Source organism: Balaenoptera borealis (genome assembly GCF_965194805.1).
Source record: "Balaenoptera borealis genome assembly, chromosome: 13".
In the NCBI taxonomy this organism is placed as follows: domain Eukaryota; kingdom Metazoa; phylum Chordata; class Mammalia; order Artiodactyla; family Balaenopteridae; genus Balaenoptera; species Balaenoptera borealis.
Window position 1 is genome coordinate 7,462,063 of NC_138870.1, and position 21,554 is coordinate 7,483,616.

The 21,554-nt window shown below is 40.2% G+C and overlaps 1 long non-coding RNA gene across 2 annotated transcripts; it reads right to left on the minus strand.

Moving 5' to 3' along the window:
• Positions 1-1,714: 1,714 nt before the first annotated feature.
• Positions 1,715-21,148, minus strand: LOC309608801. Of its 2 annotated transcripts, XR_014233093.1 has the most exons (3): positions 11,214-21,148; positions 10,318-10,478; positions 1,715-3,058 (listed from the first exon to the last, which is right to left on the minus strand). It is a non-coding gene; the product is annotated as an uncharacterized lncRNA (long non-coding RNA). The 2 variants fall into 2 exon arrangements; XR_014233094.1 differs by lacking the exon at positions 11,214-21,148 and having other exon boundaries at positions 10,318-11,207.
• Positions 21,149-21,554: the final 406 nt, after the last annotated feature.

The window sequence follows — 21,554 nt, forward strand, 5'->3', positions numbered from 1 at the left end:
TGCCACACCTGGTTGTGCAGATGGTGCACTGCACAGTTCTGGCGGGGGGGGGGCACCATTAACGCGGTCCAGGTGAATGATGCTCCCCAGTGTTGCGCATCACAACTGTGTGGCTGCGCTCAGCGGCCTTGCACTGATGACCAGTCTCTCTTTTATTGTAATTAATTAATTTATTTTTTAAAATTAATTTTGCTGTATTTATTTTGGCTGCACGCGGGCTTTCTCTAGTTGTGGCCAGCGGAGGCTTCTCTTCATTGTGGTGCAGTGGCTTCTCCTGTTGCAGAGCACGGGCTCTAGGCACATGGGCTTCAGTGGTTGCGGCATGTGGGTTCAGTAGTTGTGGCTCATGGGCTCTAGAGCGCAGGCTCAGTAGTTGTGGCTCGCGGGCTCTAGAGCGCAGGCTCAGTAGTTGTGGCTCACGGGCTTAGTTGCTCCACGGCATGTGGGATCTTCCCGGAGCAGGGCTCGAACCCATGTCCCCTGCATTGGCAGGCGGATTCTTAACCACTGCGTCACCAGGGAAGTCCCCCACTCTCTTCTTTAAATCCTCTCCCCTGCTTCTGTTATTTTTTCTCTCCTAAGCTGCTTCTTCTCAGTCTCCTTTAAGTGTCTCTTTGTTTACCTGCTCCTTAAGTGCTGATGTTCCCCAGGGCTCTGTTCTCGGCCTTTCCTTGCTTTGCAGGGTTCTTTGACGACCTGATCCACACCTGTGGCTGTAACTGCCATTTAAATGGTGATAACAGACCAGCCTAGATCTCTGCCCCAGCTTTGGATACATCGCACACTTATCTTCTTTCTCCTCTGCTTGGATGTTTCCCTGCTACCCTAAATTCAACAAATTCAAAACAGGAATTTCATCCCCAACATGGCTCCTCATTTTGTACACTCCTGGAGACTTATTAGGAGGAAACTGTGAGTGGATCTGGAGTCCTCCTCCTTATTTTCCTGTAACACTCCTTAGTCACCCAGTTCTTCAGGGTCTACCCCCTCAGTAAAGCCCACAAGTGTCTTCTGTTTTTTGTACTTTTGCTATTCTGTTTAGGGGTTCATCCTCTCTCGTGAATTACTGTGATAGCTTCCTGTTTTTTTCTCATTTCATTTACCCCCAACTCCTCATCATGAAACTGATATGCTTCCTTAGACATGACGTGCTGTCTCTTCCCTCTGACTTCTCACAGCTTGCACAACAGATGAAAGTTCAATCAATGCCTGTTGAATGAACCGAATACAGTTAGTCCCCTACATATGAACGAGTTCCATTCTGAGAGCGTGTTCGTAAGTCCAATTTGTTCGTTAAGTCCAACAAAGTTAGCCTAGGTACCCAGCTGACACAGTCGGCTATATAGTACTGTACTGTAATAGGTTTTAATAGTTTTCACACAAATAATACATAAAAAACAAACACAAAAAATAAGCATTTAAAATCTTACAGTACAATACCTTGAAAAGTACAGTAGTACAGCACAACAGCTGGCATCCAGGGGCTGGCGTTGAGTGAACAGGCAAGAAGAGTTACTGACTGGAGGAGGGAGAGGAGGCGGGAGGTGGTAGAGCTGAAGGATCGTCAGCAATAGGAGACGGAGGGCAAGCTGCAATTTCACTCACGCCTGACGTTGATGGCACAGGTTCTGGTTCCTTGCTGGATTCAATTCTAGCTAACCTCTTGCTTCTGGACATCCTGGGCTTGAAATAAATACACCGTACTACTGTACTCTATACAGTACTGTACGGTAAAGTACACAAAAGCACAACCACTTGTGGAGGATGTGTGCACGTGACAATGTACACCAGGCACGTGAACTAACTTATGTGATTGGACATGTGAACGCAGTTCGCATCTTTGAAAGTTCTCATCTTGAAAGTTCATATGTAGGGGACTTAATGTATGTACTAGAAATGTGGGCAGAGAATCCAGAAATGCCCAAAGAGCTGATTCGCATGTGGAGATAATGTTTTGATCCTTCCCTATTTGGAAAAGATGGACTGAAATCCTTTGTCACTGTGCCTTCCTCTCCAAAAGAAAGTGCTCTGAGACAAAGCTATAGGACGGGTACTTTTCTGGAAGGGTCTGCTAAAGGACAGACACACAGGGTACACTCTCCTTCAGAACAAAGCCATGGGACGAGCCAAAGACCTTCTTTAACTACTTTTGGTACCACGGAAGGGAGAACACAGCTCCTGGAGAGGGAGCTCTGCGGGGGTGGGGCAGCCGTCCTGCACAGAGGCTCCTGGGGGCCCAGGGCTCACGTGTCAGCGGTCATGTGGTGTGGGAAGGAGCTCTCTGAGGCTGTGGCTTTGGGGACTGCAGCTTGGCTACAGAGCTTATGAGTGATTTGTGAGGGACCCCGGTGCCAGGAATCAGAGAGCAGCGTGACAGAGACAGCAACAGTGGCAGGGGACCACACTGAGTATGATGGAGCAGTGATTGCCTTGACCACCAGTGACACTGCAGAGGCGACTGACAGCTGACGAACTGCTTTCTGGTGCCTGGGGGGCTGCACCTTTGTTGGTCCTGCTTTCATCTACACGGGCAGGAGGAAGGAGGAGAGTATTGGAGCAGAACTCAACCATGGCCAATTGATAAGAGAATCAGAAGAGAACTCCGCAAAACACACACACACACACACACACACACACATATGGATTCTCAAGAAAATGCCAATAGAGCACAAAAGGACTTCTTTGGACTAATAAACATGATTTTCTTTTTTTTTTTTAATTTTTATTGGGGTGTAGTTAATTTACAATGTTGTGTTAGTTTCTGCTGTACAGCAAAGTGAATCAGTTATACATATACATATATCCACTCTTTATTAGATTCTTTTCGCATATAGGTCATTACAGAGTATTGAGTAGAGTTCCCTGTGCTATACAGTAGGTCCTTATCAGTTATATATTTTATATAAAGTAGTGTGTATATGTCAATCCCAGTCTCCCAATTTATCCCTCCCTCCCTTTCCCCCTGGTAGCCGTAAGATTAATAAACATGGTTTTCTAAGTAAAAATGCAATCGAGAAACAAAAGAAGGATGATCACTGCTGAGAACCAAATTGATGCTCTGAAAAGCAAGCAAAAACAATAGAAAGTTATAAGAGCATAGACATAATAATGAGGGGAAAGCCAAAGGACTTAGGGGGACAGATCTAGGAAACCTAACGTATCAAACTTAGAAATTACAAAAGAAGAACAAATGAATAAGTAAATTAAACGAATAATGGAAATTGTCCTGGGGCTCAAGGCTCAACTAAAAAGATATACTGAGCCCCATATAAGATTAATTAAAAAACTGTTGTCCCTAGTGTCAATTGGGATGACAGGATTCTGGAATAGCAGAGGCTGTGTGGAAACACTTAGCCACAGGAGCAAGGTGGCCATGATTACTGTAATAGATGGTAAGGTTGGGGTGGAAACCAGGGGACCCTGACCCATAGGAAATTAGGGTGAAGGCTAATAGACCATGGTGTTCCTAAGAGCCATTGGTAGGTAGCCAATGAAAGTAATGTAACAGGCTGATGTTAGTCGCTACGGAGGAAAATCATGATCCCGTGCCCAGGTTCAAGGTCTTTGTCAGTTATTGATTGAAAGGGAGGCTAGGTCCTCTTGAAAAGGAATCCTGCAATGCTACCACAAATATATTCAATGAATATTCTCCAAATCTTCTCTAAAGAGACGTATGGCTATATATCAGAGTACTCGTATACTAAGGGAAACGAGAATACCCAGATTTTTAAGGGACCTAAAATGCCATCATGACCTTGCTTGATATACTGGGGAGTGAATGGAAGCCAGGAGTATATGGAGTCCTGGCCCAAGTCCTTCTCAAAGTGGGCCTAACGTGATGTCTCTTTTATCATTTAGCTTTTCCTGACTAATGCAATTCATTATCATTACTAAAACCATCATCCCCTTTAGTTTCTCAGACTGGAAACCTTCCTTCCCAACTCTCCCTCACTTTCACATACCGTCAGTTGCTAAATTGTAACTGAGCCTTTCTTATTCATTGTTTAAAATGATTAATTATGTAACACTTGCTACAAAGACTCCATTTAACTTAACACGTAATTTATGAAGCACAATCATGAAATTCCTTTCAACTTCACAAGAATGTCATCAATGACATTGAAACTCTGTGCTTCCCTCTGTTTTATCTCCCTGTCTTTTCCTCAGAAGTAACCATTATCCTGCTTTTTACAAAATACTTTTATCACACATTTATGCTTCTCTAAACAATAGCGTGTTTATTTTCAAATTTTCTAAAAATGGTATTGTTCTGTTGCAGTTTTCTGAGATTTGCTTGTATTCATTTAACATTATATTTTGAAAACATTCATGTTTCAGTGCACAGCTGCAGTTCACAAATATTACACAAGTTATTTGTTCATTCTTCTGTTGATTAGTATTTAGGTTGTTTCCACTTTGGGCTATAATGAATGAATCATTACCATAAATATTCTTGTTGCCGTCTCCTGGTGCACATGAGCAAGAGATTTTTGGGTATATACCAAGGAGTAGAATTGCTGGGTGTAGGATATATACCCATTGGTTGGGTATATAACAAGGAGTAGAATTGTGAATGTTTAATTTATAAGATAATGCTTAATTGTTTCAAAATTGAGTGTGCCAATTTCCATTACCACCAGCAGTGTATAAGAATTCCCCACTGATCTGTATCACTCCCATACTCAGTATTGTTGGATTCCAACCTGTTCTCTAACTTGGTATTGTTCGACTTACTGATTTTTACATTCCAGTGACTTTAAAATGGTATCTCACTGTGATTTTATTTATTTATTTATTTATTGGCCATGCCACGCGGCTTGTGGGATCCTAGTTCCCCGACCAGGGACTGAACCCCGGCTACAGTGAAAGCGCCGAGTCCTAACCACTGGACCTCCAGGGAATTCCTTCTTTGTGATTTTCATTTGCATTTCCTTAATAAAGAGACTGAGCATCCTTCCATGCTTATTCCCATTCATATTTCCCCTCCTGTGAATTGCCTAATTTATGTCTACTTCATATTTTTCCATTGGGTTGTCTTTTTATTACTGATTTTTCAGAAGATCTTTATATATTCTGAGGCTAATCTATATGTATTACAAATAATTTCTCCCACGAGAAACCTAAGTTCAGGCAACCTAAGTGTCCATCGACAGATGAATGCATAAAGAAGATGTGGCATATATATACAATGGAATTTTTCTTTTTAAACATCTTTATTGAAGTATAATTGCTTTACAATGGTGTGTTAGTTTCTGCTTTATAACAAAGTGAATCAGTTGTACATATACATATGTTCCCATATCTCTTCCCTCTTGCATCTCCCTCCCTCCCACCCTCCCCATCCCACCCCTCTAGGTGGTCACAAAGCACCGAGCTGATCTCCCTGTGCTATGCGGCTGCTTCCCACTAGCTATCTATTTTACATTTGGTAGTGTATATATGTCCATGACACTCTCTCACCCTGTCACATCTCACCCCTTACCATGGAATATTACTCAGCCATAAAAAGAAACGAAATTGAGTTATTTGTAGTGAGGTGGATGGACCTAGAGTCTGTCATACAGAGTGAAGTAAGTCAGAATGAGAAAAACAAATAATGTATGGTAACACATATATATGGAATCTAAAAAAAAAAAAAAAAATAAGGCATGAAGAACCTAGGGGCAGGACAGGAATAACCACGCAGACCTACTAGAGAATGTACTTGAGGACACGGGGAGGGGGAAGGGTAAGCTGGGACAAAGTCAGAGAGTGGCATGGACAAATATACACTACCAAATATAAAACCGATAGCTAGTGGGAAGCAGCCGCATAGCACAGGGAGATCAGCTCGGTGCTTTGTGACCACCTAGAGAGGTGGAATAGGGAGGGTGGGAGGGAGGGAGACACAAGAGGGAAGAGATATGGGGATATATGTATATGTATAGCTGATTCACTTTGTTATAAAACAGAAACTAACTCACCATTGTAAAGCAGTTATACTCCAATAAAGATGTTAAAAAAAATTCCATGAGAAAGCCTATTGAGATATTAATTGGGATTGCATTTAATCTGTAGATCAATTTGGAGAGAGGTAACACCTTTACAATGATTATTGTCTTCATTGAAACTTGTATAAGTATCTTTCAATTTATTTCGATCTTTGTTATTGTTTTAATGTAAAGTTGTATAATTGTTAGATTCACTTCTAGGTGCTTACTTGCTATTATAATATATGTATTTATTAAATTATATGTTAACATTTTATTTCTTATATATGAAAATGCCGATTTTTTTTTTGTATAATGATTTTATATCCAACTGCCAATTTCTCTTACAAATTCAGTAGGTTTAGTTAACCTGGAAATAGATTCTTTCAGATTTTCTACAATCATAGTTAATTATACCATACAAAATCAATTATCTTTTTATTTCTTTCTCTCCAGTACTTATAACTTTTATTGTATCTTTTTCTTATTATACTGTACTATCTAGAACCTATATTGAATAAAAGAGTTTGTTCTTGCTTGTACATACAATACTTCTAACTTTTCACCAATTAGAATGTCTTACTCTAATTTTTTGAAAAAAGCAATTTATCACTTTACAAAGGCTTTTGTTTTTCCTATTTGTTAAGAGTTTTCTTTTCAGAAAATTGTGAATATTACGTTAAAAACATGAGTATGTGTTTAATTTAATTTCTTTAGAAATCTTCAGATAAATACAAACTAGTAACTAATTATTATAATATTGTATTATTCAAAAGTTCTAAAGTCATTTTTAAAAAGAATATTTATTTATTTATTTATATATTTGGCTGCGTCGGGTTTTAGTTGCCACACACGGGATCTTTCGTTGCAACGTGCAGGCTCTCTGGTAGTGCATGGGCTCAGTAGTTGTGGCATGCGGGCTTAGTTGCCCCACTGCATGTGGGATCTTAGTTCCCCAACCAGGGATTGAACCTGTGTCACCTGCATTAAAAGGCGGATTCTTAACCACTGGACCACCAGGGAAGTCCCTCTAAAGTCATTTTGAAAATTTAGAAATTATACTGAAGCTAACATTAATGAACAATACAGTTACTGTTTTTTTTTAAAAAATAAATTTATTTATTTATTTATTTATTGCTGCCTTGGGTCTTCGTTGCTGCACGCGGGCTTTCTCTAGTGGCGGTGAGCGGGGGCTACTCCTCATTGTGGTGCGCGGGTTTCTCATTGCGGTGGCTTCTCTTGTTGCGGAACACGGGCTCTAGGCACGTGGGCTTCAGTAGTTGTGGCTCGTGGGCTCTAGAGCACAGGCTCAGTAGTTGTGGCGCTCAGGCTTAGTTGCTCCGCGGCATGTGGGATCTTCCTGGAGCAGGGCTCGAACCTGTGTCCCCTGCATTGGCAGACAGATTCTTAACCACTGTGCCACCAGGGAAGCCCCTAAATTTATTTATTTTTTATTTATTTATTTTTGGCTGCATTGTGTCTTTGTTGCTGTGCGCATGCTTTCTCTAGTTGTGGCGAGTGGGGGCTACTCTTTGTTGCAGTGGGCGTGCTTCTCACTGCAGTGTCTTCTCTTGTTGCGGAGCACAGGCTCTAGGCGCAAGTGCTTCAGTAGTTGTGGCACGTGGGCTGAGTAGTTGCGGCTTGCGGGCTCTAGAGCATAGGCTCAGTAGTTGTGGCTCACAGGCTTAGTTGCTCTACGGCATGTGGGATCTTCCCGGACCAGGGATTGAACCCATATCCCCTGCACTGGCAGGCAGATTCCCAACCACTACGTGACCAGGGAAGTCCATGCGATTACTGTTGATTGTCCAAACTTATCAGAGAAATGTGACATCTTAAGGTTTTACTCGGACTGTGTAAATGGGCTAACTTTATAGTCTACGTAATTTGTACTGATGACTAAGATTAAGAAAACCATTTTATAAAGACATTAATTATTTAAATTATTAAATTTAAATATTAATTAAATAAAAAATTTTAAACACCCATGTGCACACCTACATACATTTATATGCTCTTAATAATAGCAAAGGTAATAACTTATTTTATCTCTAAGGCAACTATAAGTAATTTAGGAGGTTTCATTTAATCTAGGCTTTTAAAAAAATGTTTAAAAAATATTATTTATTTATTTATCTGGCTGCACTGGGTCTTAGTTGCAGCACGCGCGATCTTTAGTTGCGGCATGCGGGATCTAGTTCACTGACCAGGGATGGAACCTGGGCCCCCTGCATTGGACCACGAGTGCAAGTCCCTAGGCGTTTATTTTATTTTATTATTATTATTATTTTTGGTCATGCTGCGCCACATGTGCGATCTTAGTTCCCCGACCAGGGATCACACCTGTACCCCCTGATTTGGAAGCATGGAGTCTTAACCACTGGACTGCCAGGGAAGTCCCTAATCTAGGCTTTTAGAAAGAAAAGTCCAAAGTCTTGCATAGGCTATAATGCCACATTTGCATTTTTATTTTACAACGTGGGAAAAATCAGAAAGAAAATATATAGAAATCCTGTATGTCTAAAATTCACATATCAATTTACTTTGATTAGAGTGAACTTGGATTAAAATTTAATTCTCATATTTATTTTTACCATCATAACTTCTATTTTTTTGGTTTTAAAATTTTAAGACAGAAGGTTTTAAAATATCTTTCAATTTGCAACAATATATTTGAAAGGAATTTAGACCTGGAATCTTTTGTATTTATTTTTTAGTTTCTCTTCAACCTTTTCATGATCCCTAATCATTAGCTCATTGCCCATTTGTATTTCTTTTGTAGTTTTTCTGATAACAGTGCAGGGACCCTGAGGTTATTAAACCAAAGTAATATTTCTTTTATTCTCATCCAAAAACACTTTAAAGTAGATAAATTTTTTTTAGAGAATAAGAATGTTTAATTTTTTATTAAGAATTTATTATTTTATACACACTCATCCATATGTATTTAATTTTTTTTCCTTTTTGTCCGTGTGGCATTTACTTTTTTTTTTTTTTAACATCTTTATTGGAGTATAATTGCTTTACAATGGTGCGTTAATTTCTGCTTTATAACAAAGTGAATCAATTATACATATACATATGTTCCCATATCTCTTCCCTCTTGCGTCCCCCTCCCTCCCACCCTCCCTATCCCACCCCTCTAGGTGGTCACAGAGCACGGAGCTGATCTCCCTGTGCTATGCGACTGCTTCCCACTAGCTATCTATTTTACATTTAGTAGTGTATATATGTCTATGTGTGGCATTTACTTTTTTTTTTTTATAACAAAGTTTCCATTTCTTTTTTATTTTTTAATTAATTAATTAATTTATTTATTTTTGGCTGTGTTGGGTCTTCGTTTCTGTGCGAGGGCTTTCTCCAGTTGCGGCAAGTGGGGGCCACTCTTCATCGCAGTGCGCAGGCCTCTCACTATCGCGGCCTCTCTTGTTGCGGAGCACAGGCTCCAGACGCGCAGGCTCAGCAGTTGTGGCTCACGGGCCCAGCTGCTTCGGGGCATGTGGGATCTTCCCAGACCAGGGCTCGAACCCGTGTCCCCTGCATTGGCAGGCAGACTTTCAACCACTGCGCCGCCAGGGAAGCCCCCGGCATTTACTTTTAACCAAGGGATTTGTAATTCAAAGCAATTCAATGTTTCATTTGAAAAATCCTTTTCCAAGTAGAAAATCTAATCATTTTAAGATTTAGTCCTATGAACTGTTAGTTCATAGGAGATATTAATATATTTAATATATTTGGGCAAATTAGAGTGGTGACAATGAAGATTATACTTTCATTTTCCAAATAGGAAAGATTTTCTTAAAGAGCTAGTGTACTTAAAGCATTCAGAGTTTGGTTGGATATTTGGATTTTCTTGGGAGATATATTAATTTTCTCTTGCTGCAAAAAAAACACCCCAAAACTCAGTGGCTTAAAACAACAACGCTTTTTTTTTTTTTTTTAATAACTTTAATGGCTGCACAGTATTTTTTTTTTTAATAGTAATCTTTTATTTATTTATTTATTATATTTATTTTTGGTTGTGTTGGGTCTTCGTTTCTGTGCGAGGGCTTCCTCTAGTTGCGGCGAGCGGGGGCCACTCTTCATCGCGGTGCGCGGGCCTCTTCACTATCGCGGCCTCTCTTGTTGCGGAGCACAGGCTCCAGACGCGCAGGCTTAGTAGTTGTGGCTCACGGGCCTAGTTGCTCCGCGGCATGTGGGATCTTCCCAGACCAGGGCTCGAACCCGTGTCCCCTGCATTAGCAGGCAGATTCTAAACCACTGCGCCATCAGGGAAGCCCAACAACAATGCTTGATTATTCCTCATGATTCTGTGAGTTGGCAGTCTGAGTGATTCTGCTGTACTTACCTGGGCCCCCTCATGGGACTGCCAGCTGTCATCTGATGGTCCATCTAGGACTGTGGTGTCCCAGATGTCTCCATAACATGTCTGGCTGTTGGCTACACGTCCTCAGTTCTCCTCCAGGTGGTCTCGTGTTCTCCAGTAGACTAGACTGGGCTTCTTCACAGCTTGGTGGTGTCAGGGTGTCAAAAGAGAACCAACAGGAGTTATAGGACCTTTTATGACCAAGTCTCTGGGGCTCACACAATCTCACTTCTGCCACATTTTATTGGTCAAGGCAAATCATTTATTTTACAAACTTATAAGTGAAATGCAGATTCAAGCGTGTGAAGAAATAGACTTTGTCTCTTGATGAGAAGAGAAGAAGTGACACATTACAGAGATGTGGATATAGGAAGTATGATTTCTTTGAGGACAGTATTACAGTGATCTACCACAGTAGCCTTTGAGATTTCTTCCAGGATTTATGTAGACTGCTTAATGGTCTTTCTTACATCAACTTAAATAGGAATCCATAGCAATTGAGACACTTTCTGGCCTTTAAATTTAAGAATATTCTAGAGACAAGCAAACTAATCTAGATCAAAGTTTCCTCTAGTGGTAAATGCACAAATGGGTTTTGTTCAATTTATCATTTCTTTTTTTAAAATTAGAAACAAAATTTAAATTGAAGTGTAGTTGCTTTACAATATTATATTAGTTTCAGGTGTACAACATAGTGATTCAATATTTTTATAAATTTTACTCCATTTAAAGTTATTACAAAATAATAGCTATATTTCCCTGTGGTGTACAATATATCCTTGTTGCTTATCTATTTTATACCTAGTAGTTTTATCTCTTACTCTGGTACCCTTATCTTGTTTTTGATACCTGTGATTCAGTTTCTATTTTCAATTTACCCATTTCTTTTCTCCAGAAATATATAGTCGCTGCAGATGCTGCTTCTGAATCCAAAGGCTGGAGTTCCCTTGGGGTCCTGAAATCATAGATTCTCTACTCACTGTCTTTCAATGTTCTTGGGCCCTCATATAGGGAAACAAAATTCCAGTTGTTCAAACAATAGATGAAAATAATTAAAGTTTGGTCACATTAGCCATTACAGGCAGCCTTGTGTTTCAAAGAAAAGAAAAGAAATAGTTCCATCAGGGGAAAAATCCTCACCCGCAATCTCAGGATAAAACACTTAAACAGCTTGTCCTAGGATTTCTAGCAAATCACACATTTATCCTACACTTTAAGGCAGTGGGCCCCTTGTCTTGAGGAAAGGCTGCCACCTAGGGCTGTATCTTTTGTTCTCCTCTAAGTTCTATTCTAGTAAAAGTTTCCTAGCAGTTTGGGAACACCTACGCCTGATGCCTGCTGGCTGGCTTAATCTCAGATGTCACAAAGAAAGAAACTGTTTGTTTCACGTTGAATTAATGTGTATCTAACTTGGTAAAATTTTCAAATAATTTTGAAAAATTTGAAGACGACAGAGCTTAGATCACTTTTCCTCTAAATTTGACTACCCAGTCTTCATCGGTTCAAAAAATTTATGTGCTGATGCCACTGACAACATCTGGGAACCGCCACTGTGCAGAAAAAACTATGACTACCAGCACTGTTATATATTTGAAGTTCTCTGATTTGCTGATGGTTCTCAAAGCCAAAGTAATTCCAAGTTTTTTGGATCAGGTTAAAGGTAAGCACAAGTCAGACCAGCTCCAAACCTCAAAGAAAGGTGAACTCACTTTGGAGTCATCATCCTCTGCGTTTTAATTCTTCCCAGTTTAATCAACCAGTTCAAAGGATGATAGTTTAAGTGAGAACCAAATAATCTCAGTCTCTTTGTTTGAATAAATGATCCAACAGAAGAAGAAAACATCATATGCAGATGATCCAGTAAGAGGAATAAAAAACAGCTAGAGAGAATCCAGACCATTTGCTACTGCCAGCCCTGGATCAACAGCAGATGGCGCCAAAGAACCTTAGTAACAGCTCTGCTACCAGCTCCAAGATTGCCTTCTGCTTCCCACACCATTCACCCAGGATTGCTAAGGAGTGGAGGTTAAGAGCACAGACTCCAGAGTCAGACTGCCTGTCTTCACAATACTGCATTTGCTCGCTGGGTGACCCTGAATGAGTTTTGAACTTGGTTTTCCTCTTTGTAGAATAAGGATGTTAATAAAAACTCTATCTCACAGGATTGTTGGGAAGATTACATGAATTCTTACATGTAATCACAGGCCATAGTTTCTTGTACATGATAATCTTTCAAAGTGTTATTTGTTAGTGAATACATAATATAAAAAGAAGTACTGCTGTGACATCAAAAGCATAATATTTAGGAGGGAGAGCAAATGGTTAAGCTTTTGTATAGGATTGAAATTAAGTTGTTATCAGAATAAAATTGACTGTTAGTTATAAGATGTCTTTTGTAAGCCTCATGATAACCAAAAAGTAACAACCTACAGTAGATACACAAAAGGTAATGAGAAGGAAATCATAGCACACCATTATCCAAAATTATCAATTCACAGAGGAAGATCACAAGAGAGGAAGAAAGAAACAAGGGAACTAGAAAAAAAGAAAAAAGCAAGAAACCAATAGGATGGCATTAGTAATTCCTTACCTATCAATAATTATTTTAAATGTGAATGGATTCAATTCTTCAACAAAAAAAGCAGAGTGGCTGAATGAATAAAAAAAATAAAACCCAGCTATATGTTGGCTACAAGAGATTCACTTCAGCTTTAAGGATACATATAGGCTCATTAAATAGATGGAAAATGATATTCGTGGAAATAGAAACCAAAAGAGAGCAGGGGTCTTATATTTATATCAGACAAAATAGGCTTTAATTCAAAAGCTGTAAAAAGAGACAGAGATGGTCATTATATAATGATAAAGGGTTCAGTTTATCAAGAGGATGTAACAATAATCAATATATATGCACCCAACATCAGAGCACCTAAATATAAAAGCAAGTACTCCCATCTCTAAAGGGAGAAATAGATTACACTATAATCAGGAGGCCAAGAATAGTCAATGGGGAAAGGATAGTCTCTTCAACAAATGTCGTTGGGAAAACTGGATAATCACATGTAAAAGAATGAAATTGCACCCCTATCTTACTCAGTCCACACACATTGACTTGAAATGTATTAAAGACTTAAATGTAAGACCTGGAACTGTAAAATCCTAGAAGTAAACATAGGGGAAAACTCCATAACATTGGTCTTGGCAATGATTTTCTGGAAATGATACAAAAGCAGAAGCACAAAAGCATAAATCAAGTGGGACTGCATCCAACTAAAAAGCTTCTGCACAACAGAACAGCTATTAACAAAATGAAAAGGCAACTTCTGGGATGGAGGAGTATATTTTCAGACCATATATCTGACAACAGGTTAATATCCAAAATATATAAGGAGCTAATACAACTGAATGGCAAAAACAAAAACAAATAACCTGATTAAAAACCAGGCAAAGGGCTTCCCTAGTGGCACAGTGGTTGGGAATCTGCCTGCCAATGCAGGGGACACGGGTTCGAGCCCTGGTCCTGGAAGATCCCACATGCCACGGAGCAACTAAGCCCGTGCACTACAACTACTGAGCCTGCACTCTAGAACCCGCGAGCCACAACTACTGAACCCTGTGCACCTAGAGCCTGTGCTCCACAACAAGAGAAGCCACCACAATGGGAAGCCCGTGCACCGCAACGAAGAGTAGCTCCCGTTCACCACAACTAGAGAAAGCCTGTGCGCAGCAATGAAGACCCAACATAGACAAAAAAAAAAAAAAAAACCAAACAAAAAACAAAACTGAGTCAGAGGACCTGAATAGACATTTTTCCAGAAAAAGACGTATAAATAACCAACAGGTACATGAAAAGATGCTCAACATCACTAATCATCAGGGAAATGTAAATTAAATCACAATGAGATATCATCTCACATTGTTAGACTAGCTATCATCAAAAAGACAGAAAAAAAAAGATAAAAGATAAGTATTGGTGAGGATTTGGAGACAAGGGAACCCTTGAGCACTTTTGGTGGGAAAGTAATCTGTTGCAGTCACTGTGGAAAACAGTATGGGGGTTCCTCAAAAAAATAAAAATAGAATTATCATATCCAGCAATCTCACTTCTGGGTATACGTTCAAAGGAAACGAAATTATTATTTTGCAGCAACATCTGCAACTCCATGTTCATTGCAGCATAATTCATAATAGCCAAGACATGGAAACAACCTGAGTGTCCATCATTGGCAGAACTGTAAGGACTATATATACATATATGTGTATATATATGTATATGTATATGTGTATACGCACACCGAGTGGAATATTACTCAGCCATGAAAAAGGAAATCCTGCTATTTGAGACAACATGGTGGGACTTTGAGGGCATTATGCTAATGCAATAAGTCAGATAGAGAAAGACAAATACTGTATGATCTCACTTATATGTGGAATCTAAAAAAGCCAAACTTGTAGAAACAGAGAGTAGAATATTAGCTGACAGGAGCTGGGGTTGGGGGAGATGTGGAGATGTTGGTAAAAGGATAGAAACTTCCATTTATAAGATGAATAAGTTCTGGGAATCTAATGGACAGTATGGTGACTATAGTAACAATACTGTATTATACACTTGAAAGCTGCTCTAATAGAGTAGATCTTGAAAGTTATAACCACAAAAATGAAAAATGGTAGTTATTGTACTGATCGTTTTGCAATATTTACACATATCAAGTTATCATATTTTATACCTTAAACTTACAAATATGTCAATTATATGTCTAAAAAGCTGGAAAAAAAGAGTTCCTGTTTTGTTTTAGGATGGGGAAATGTTATATTGGGAGGGGCAGAAGCTTCTGGGTATGGAGAGCCTGGGTATTGAGGCTTCGCAGGGCTAAGTCAGGCTGCTCAGGAGGGCTGAGGACCCCATGGATTTGGATGGTGACTATAGTTAATGATACTGTATTGTGTATTGTGTATTTGGAAAGTTGCTAAGAGAGTAGATCTTAAAAGTTCTCATCACAAGAAAAAAAACTGGGGACTTCCCTGGCGATCCAGTGTTTAGGACTCCGCGCTTCCAATGCAGGGGACGATGGTTCAATCCCTGGTAGGGGAACTAAGATCCCACATGCCTCGCAGTTGGGCCAACGAATTAAATAAACAAACAAGAAAAAAAGTTGTAACTATAGTGTGATGGATGTTAATTAGACTCATGGTGATCCTTTTGCAACATATACATTCAGTAGTCCCCTGTTATCTTCAGTCTCGCTTTCTCGAGTTTCAGTTACCCATGGTCAACTTTGGTCTGAAAATACTAAATGGAAAATTCCATATATAAATAATTCATAAGTTTGTGTGCCATTCTTTTTTTTTTTTTTTTTTTTGGCCATGCTACACGGCTTGCGGGATCTTAGTTCCCCTACCAAGGATGGAACCTGCGCCCCCTGCAGTGGAAGCGTGGAGCCTCAACCGCTGGACCGCCAGGGGATTCCCAAATTGTGTGCCATCCTGAGTAGGGTGATGAAATCTTGCACCTTCCTGCTTCATCCAACCCCGGGATGTGAATCAACCCTGTGTGCAGTGTATCCAGCTGTATGTGCTACCCACCCATTAGTCACTTAGTAGCCATCTCAGGTATCAAATGGACTGTCCTGGCATTACCGTGCATGTGTTTAAGTAATGCTTATGTTACTTAATAATGGCTCCGAAGCACAAGAGTAATGATGCTTGCAATTCAGATATTCTCTTACTCTGCCTAATTTGTAAATTAAACTTTATCATAGGTACGTATGTATAGGAAAAAACAGTGTAGGAAAAAACAGTTTATTTAGGATTTGGTACTATCCATGGTGTCACGTATTCTCTGGGGGTCTTAGAATGTATCTCCTGAGAATAAGGGGAGACTACTGTATACTGAATTATTGCGTTGTACACCTGAAACTAATATAATGTTATATGCCAATTGTATTTCAATTAAAAGAATCAGGGAATAGAGACAGTGGCTGAAGGGACATCTAGGGTCAGAGACCCTCTCTTCGTGGGCGAGACAAAGTCATTGAAAAACTGTAAGGTGAGGTGTTGGCCTTCTCCTTAAAGATATTAAAATTGTAGATCTTCTTAGCATGGGGACCAGGGTGGACTGCTTCCTGGAAATCTCACCAGAAAAAAATTCAGAAATCCTTGGGGCATCAGGAAGTGGATTTGGTCCAAAGCCATGAAGGTTTCAGAAAGCTACAACTTAGATTCCTCACCCTAGCCTCCCCCAAACTTCCTCACTTTCATCCAGTGAAGTACTCTTAGGGCAGAGCTCTCTATTCTTCACAATTAACTTGTGTTCCAGGGACGGAAACACTCCATTTCTGTAACACACAGTTTATATTCTTCTTACTTCTCACTTGACACTTTTTCTACCCTCCTCTAAAAAATCTCGAGCTTTTGGTATTGGTGCCATTTGGTACAGGTGTTTCGTTGGTTGTGCTGTTTACCCAGGCTGCAGCCGATCATCCCGTGGTGGGAAGGAGCAGGTTCAGTTTTAGCTATAGTCTGTCCATGATATTAACCAAACCATTCATGGATCTGCCTTCCTTCTACTTGAGGAATACCACTTTCTTTAAAAAAAAATGTATGTTGTGTGCTGTGAGGATTTCCATGGGCTTTCTCCTCCACTCTTTCTTATGGGAAAAATTCTTGAAGGAATCATTCTGGTAAATTCATATAATAAAGAATGGTTCTAGATTTCTAGTTGAATTCTACAAACGACTTTCCTCTGGGTTTCGATATCTTTTTATTTATTTATTTATTTAAGAGCTCCTGACTTATTTATTTATTTATTTATTTATTTATTTATTTTTTGGGCTGTGCTGGGTCTTCGTTTCTATGCGAGGGCTCTCTCTAGTTGTGGCAAGCGGGGGCCACTCTTCATCGCAGTGCGCGGGCCTTTCACTGTCGCGGCCTCTCTTGTTGCGGGGCACAGGCTCCAGACGCGCAGGCTCAGTAGTTGTGGCTCACGGACCTAGTTGCTCCGCGGCATGTGGGATCTTCCCAGACCAGGGCTCGAACCTGTGTCCCCTGCATTGGCAGGCAGATTCTCAACCACTGCGCCACCAGGGAAGCCCGGGTTTCAATATCTGAATCCTTTCTTCCTCCATGCATTCCTTCACTCTGAGAAGTTATATTTAGCACCATAATTTTTTGTGCTGCATCTTCCTGACTGCCCTCCCCAACCCTCTCAAGTACCGTTCTGCTAACAGTGTGGACGGCATGGTGGTATGTTCTTGGTAATTTTTACTGAATGCTTTGGCTAAGCTAAGCTGGTTTCTTGTTACTATATATATATTACAGTTTACCAATCTTGGAAAAGTCTACATAGGAAAGACTCAAAAGCCGCTCTGCATTCTAAAATTTGGAAAGCCATGCAAATTCATTGTCAAAAAGAACTCAAACTTCCTATATTTGATCATAAGCATCTGTGAAATCCAGAGGATGGAGCAAATCAATTATTAACTTTTCTATAAGGTTGCCTTTGTCTCTGCAGTCTTACTTGGATGGATGCCTAAAAATCCCTGTTTCTTGGTCCTCTTTCATACTTTCTTTTGATTTCTTTTCTCCCCTTCTCACAGTTAAGGCTACATCCTGCTACACTACCTGAGCTAATGTAGTAAGATGTTTGTGGATGACAATTTAATGTCATTTTTAATGACTAATTTCTTTCTACTTTGGGACAGCAGCTATAAGTTACAAATCAGGGAGGACCAGACTTCTTGGGTCACTGAGTCTCCTGGGAAAATCCTCCTAGCAATCTGTTAGGACAAACATACCCTGCCTCTGCATCCTGACCCTCCTGCTTTTCTTCTAACTGTTGTGCAGAACCGTTGAGTTGCCCGGGTTCTACGGCATCCTTCAAGATCAGCTTGAGAGGACTCTCCTTTCATAAAGTGAAAGACAAATTAAGCTTTTTTTTTTTTTTTTTTTTTTTAAAGCAAAAGAACTCTTTCTGCTCCTCATCTCCTTATGTCATAGCAACGGTGCAGCTGTACTTTTTTAATCGCAAATTTTCTTCCTGTTATATTCCTGTGTGGTTGTAATTGAAAAGCTGCCAAATGATAAATCATATATAAATATCCTGTCTCCTCTGTCAGGTCTGATTAAGACTTAATAAGAAGCCTCGTGGCCTCCACCTGTTAGTATGTTGTGGTTTGTCTTCTGTATCTTTTGAGACAGAGATTTGTCGTGTTTGCTGTGACACATTTGTTGGTGATAAGCTGCTTGTTTTTGAGAATCAACATTGCCTTATTAATTGCTGAACTCTTATGCCTTTGAAATGAAAATATCAATTACCTAAATAATGTTCTCAAAAATATTTCTTCTTACTTAAGAGAATTTCTCTTAAATGTCTAGTTCAGTACCACTCAGTCATTCAATAAACATTAGTTGGGCATCTATTAAGTTATAGACAGTGGAAATAGAGACAGTATCCTCAAAACCTAGTTTAGGAGATCGTGTGGCATATAGAGAAATGAGTTTACAATTTCAGGCACTCTGGTAACAGTACCTGGGAGATAAAATGGGGTATTAAAGGAGTTATGTAAGTATAGGCATTATGCCAATCTTGGGCCCTAGCAGGGCCTCAGCAGATGCCTGCAGCCTGCAGTGGCCTTAGTTAGCGTACCCAGATGGGGAAGGATTCACTGATAAGGAAAAGAGAACCTGTTCACAGATTTTTTAACTGTTAGAGGCAAGAACAAATTTATCTGTATTATCAGTGCTCTTTAGGCTGGTCTGCAGGCAGGACTTAGCTGCTACAAAGTTCCATGTGCAACACACACCAATGTGGGCGCGTCAGGCTTTGAACTCTGAGTGTCACTAACGTTGAGTTTAAATGGTTTAAGAATCACCACGTACCAGAACTCAATAGCTCTGGAGTTGTTAATTACATGAACTCTGGGCAGAGGTGGATGGATCATGAAACGAATGAAGCGTCGTCTTCATGGCCTCTCATTGCACCAGCCCCTTCCGAGGCCTGAGAGCCTAGCGCTGTGCTCACAAGAGCATAGGTTTTGAACGTGTCATTGTCTTGTATTGAAGAAAAGAAGCAATTCAGTGAAATTATTTCTTATCCAATGGCCAAGAAGTTAATTAAGTGCATGGAGCACTAAATCCAGGAATCAGATTTGTTCAGGAAATCAGCAAGAATCTGAAGAGGTTTAGAAAGCACATGCTGCCTCTTCATTAGCACAGGGTTGGTGGAAGGATAAAAGTAAAATCAAACATGATGGACTGACTAACCCAGAGGAAAGGAGAGCTGTTTAAGGATGAACGTCAAGATGCTAAGAGACAAAAGCGGGTAAATGGGAGCATGACCGTCAGCACAGACGGACATAAAGGGAAAAGGAGATGCACCAGGTGCAGGTGCTCTTAAACAGGGCTCTGGATCTAGTTGTTGGTAAATCAGAAATGGTGACTGGGAACCAGCCAAGCGCAACAGAGGAAGCAAGGTGAGATCTGAGGGAGCAGCTTGGGATGAAGACACAGAAGGAAGATGAGATCCAGGAAAATACTGAGAAGCACTTTCTTCATGTGACAGATTCTGTCTTCTTTTCAAGTCTTCTTTCTCCTTTGTATCAGTCAGAATAGACTTTGTTCTGCTGCTGGAACAGGTGAATCCCCAAATCTCAGTGGTCTCACACACACACACACACACACACACACACACACACACACACAAGCATTTATCATTAACCTACAAATGTACTGTGGTCAGTGGAGGGCTCTGCTCCACATAGTAACTCAGGACCCAGGCTGACTGGGGCTCCACCAGCTTGTACATGCACTATTTGGAACATGCAGTTTCTGGGACAGGAAAGAGAGAGACTAGAGAATCATACTTGGGATTTTCACTGCCCCCACTTGGAAGTGACAGAGGTGACACCCACCCACATTTCATTGGCCAGAACTAGTCACTGTGGACTAGAAAAACAAATATTTGATGAGTATTGCTGTCTATGCCACATCCTTCAATAAAATTGTTGATAGCAGTGTTGTCAGTTTTTTCTTGCCTTGGAGAAGCTTCTGAGTTACAGCTTTGTGCAGAAATTAAATGTGATCTGACCCTCCTCAGAGTGGAATTTGAAGGCATTTTCTATTTGATTCCTTTGGCTGCTGTGTCTCTGACTCCTTACATTCACTTTAGTCTGTGCGGAGTGTGATTAGTCAGATTTGTGTGTCCCCTGTCCCCACCTCCCTCTCCCCACCCCTGTAGTCACTAACTGCAGGGTTATTTTCAGCCTTTGTTCATGGATTCATTTTTTAATTATCCAATATTGCTTAAGCTCTTACTATGTGCCTTTACTTGGTCCTAAAGAGGTATTGAAGAATCAGACACAATACTTGCTCTCAAGAAGCCCCCACTTTGGAGACAGTAAGCAAGTTTTTATAGACTAAATAGACACAGCAGTAATTTTGAGCTGGAAGGATCAAAAAGAGAGTCATAGAGGTGACAGCTCTGTGCATTTATAAACATGGGAAGATTTATGAATGATCTATCTGTAGTGGGCTTGAAAATGTGTCCTCTAGAATTCAAGGTGTGCATAAGTGCAGTATTTTCTGTTTTTCTGTAACTGATTTCATCTTGCTCACTAGCAAGGGGTGTTTGTGTGGATTAAAAGTTTCCATAAAGTTAACACAGACTCTCCCATTTAAAATGTGTCCTTCGACTTAGCTCAGTAATAATTATCTTGTCAATTCTAGGTTCAAACTCCCTGTTGAGATTGGTTTTCCTCTTTTTAGGAGGCATCTTCTCTGTTTCTCCTCCCAAAGATGGTATCTGGGACGAGGTGGTTTCTTACAATCCAGTGGCAGTGGTGAAGGGTCCTTGGTCTGCATGCTCTCCACTTTTATTTGCTTGTCTTTGATTTAGTAGCTTTGAGCTGGTCTGGTCTCTGGGCATCTGGTGCTGGACCTCTGGAGAAATGAATGCGGTCAATTCAGTGCCAAGCTCTTTGCTAGATGTTTCTGGTCATGGACTGCAAAGAACTGAACAGAGTCAATGGGCTGGACCTCAGGCAGCTCATGACCTTGCTCTTTCTTTTATGCCTTTGTGATGAAGTGGTCTTTGGTAAAGGAGCCTTTCCTAACCCTGTACCATCCATGCAAAGAATACAGATGGTGAGGTTGGTCTCCAATACTTTGGTGAAACAACTCAATTAACAATTTCCTTTTAATGTTATATAGATCTTTTTTAATTC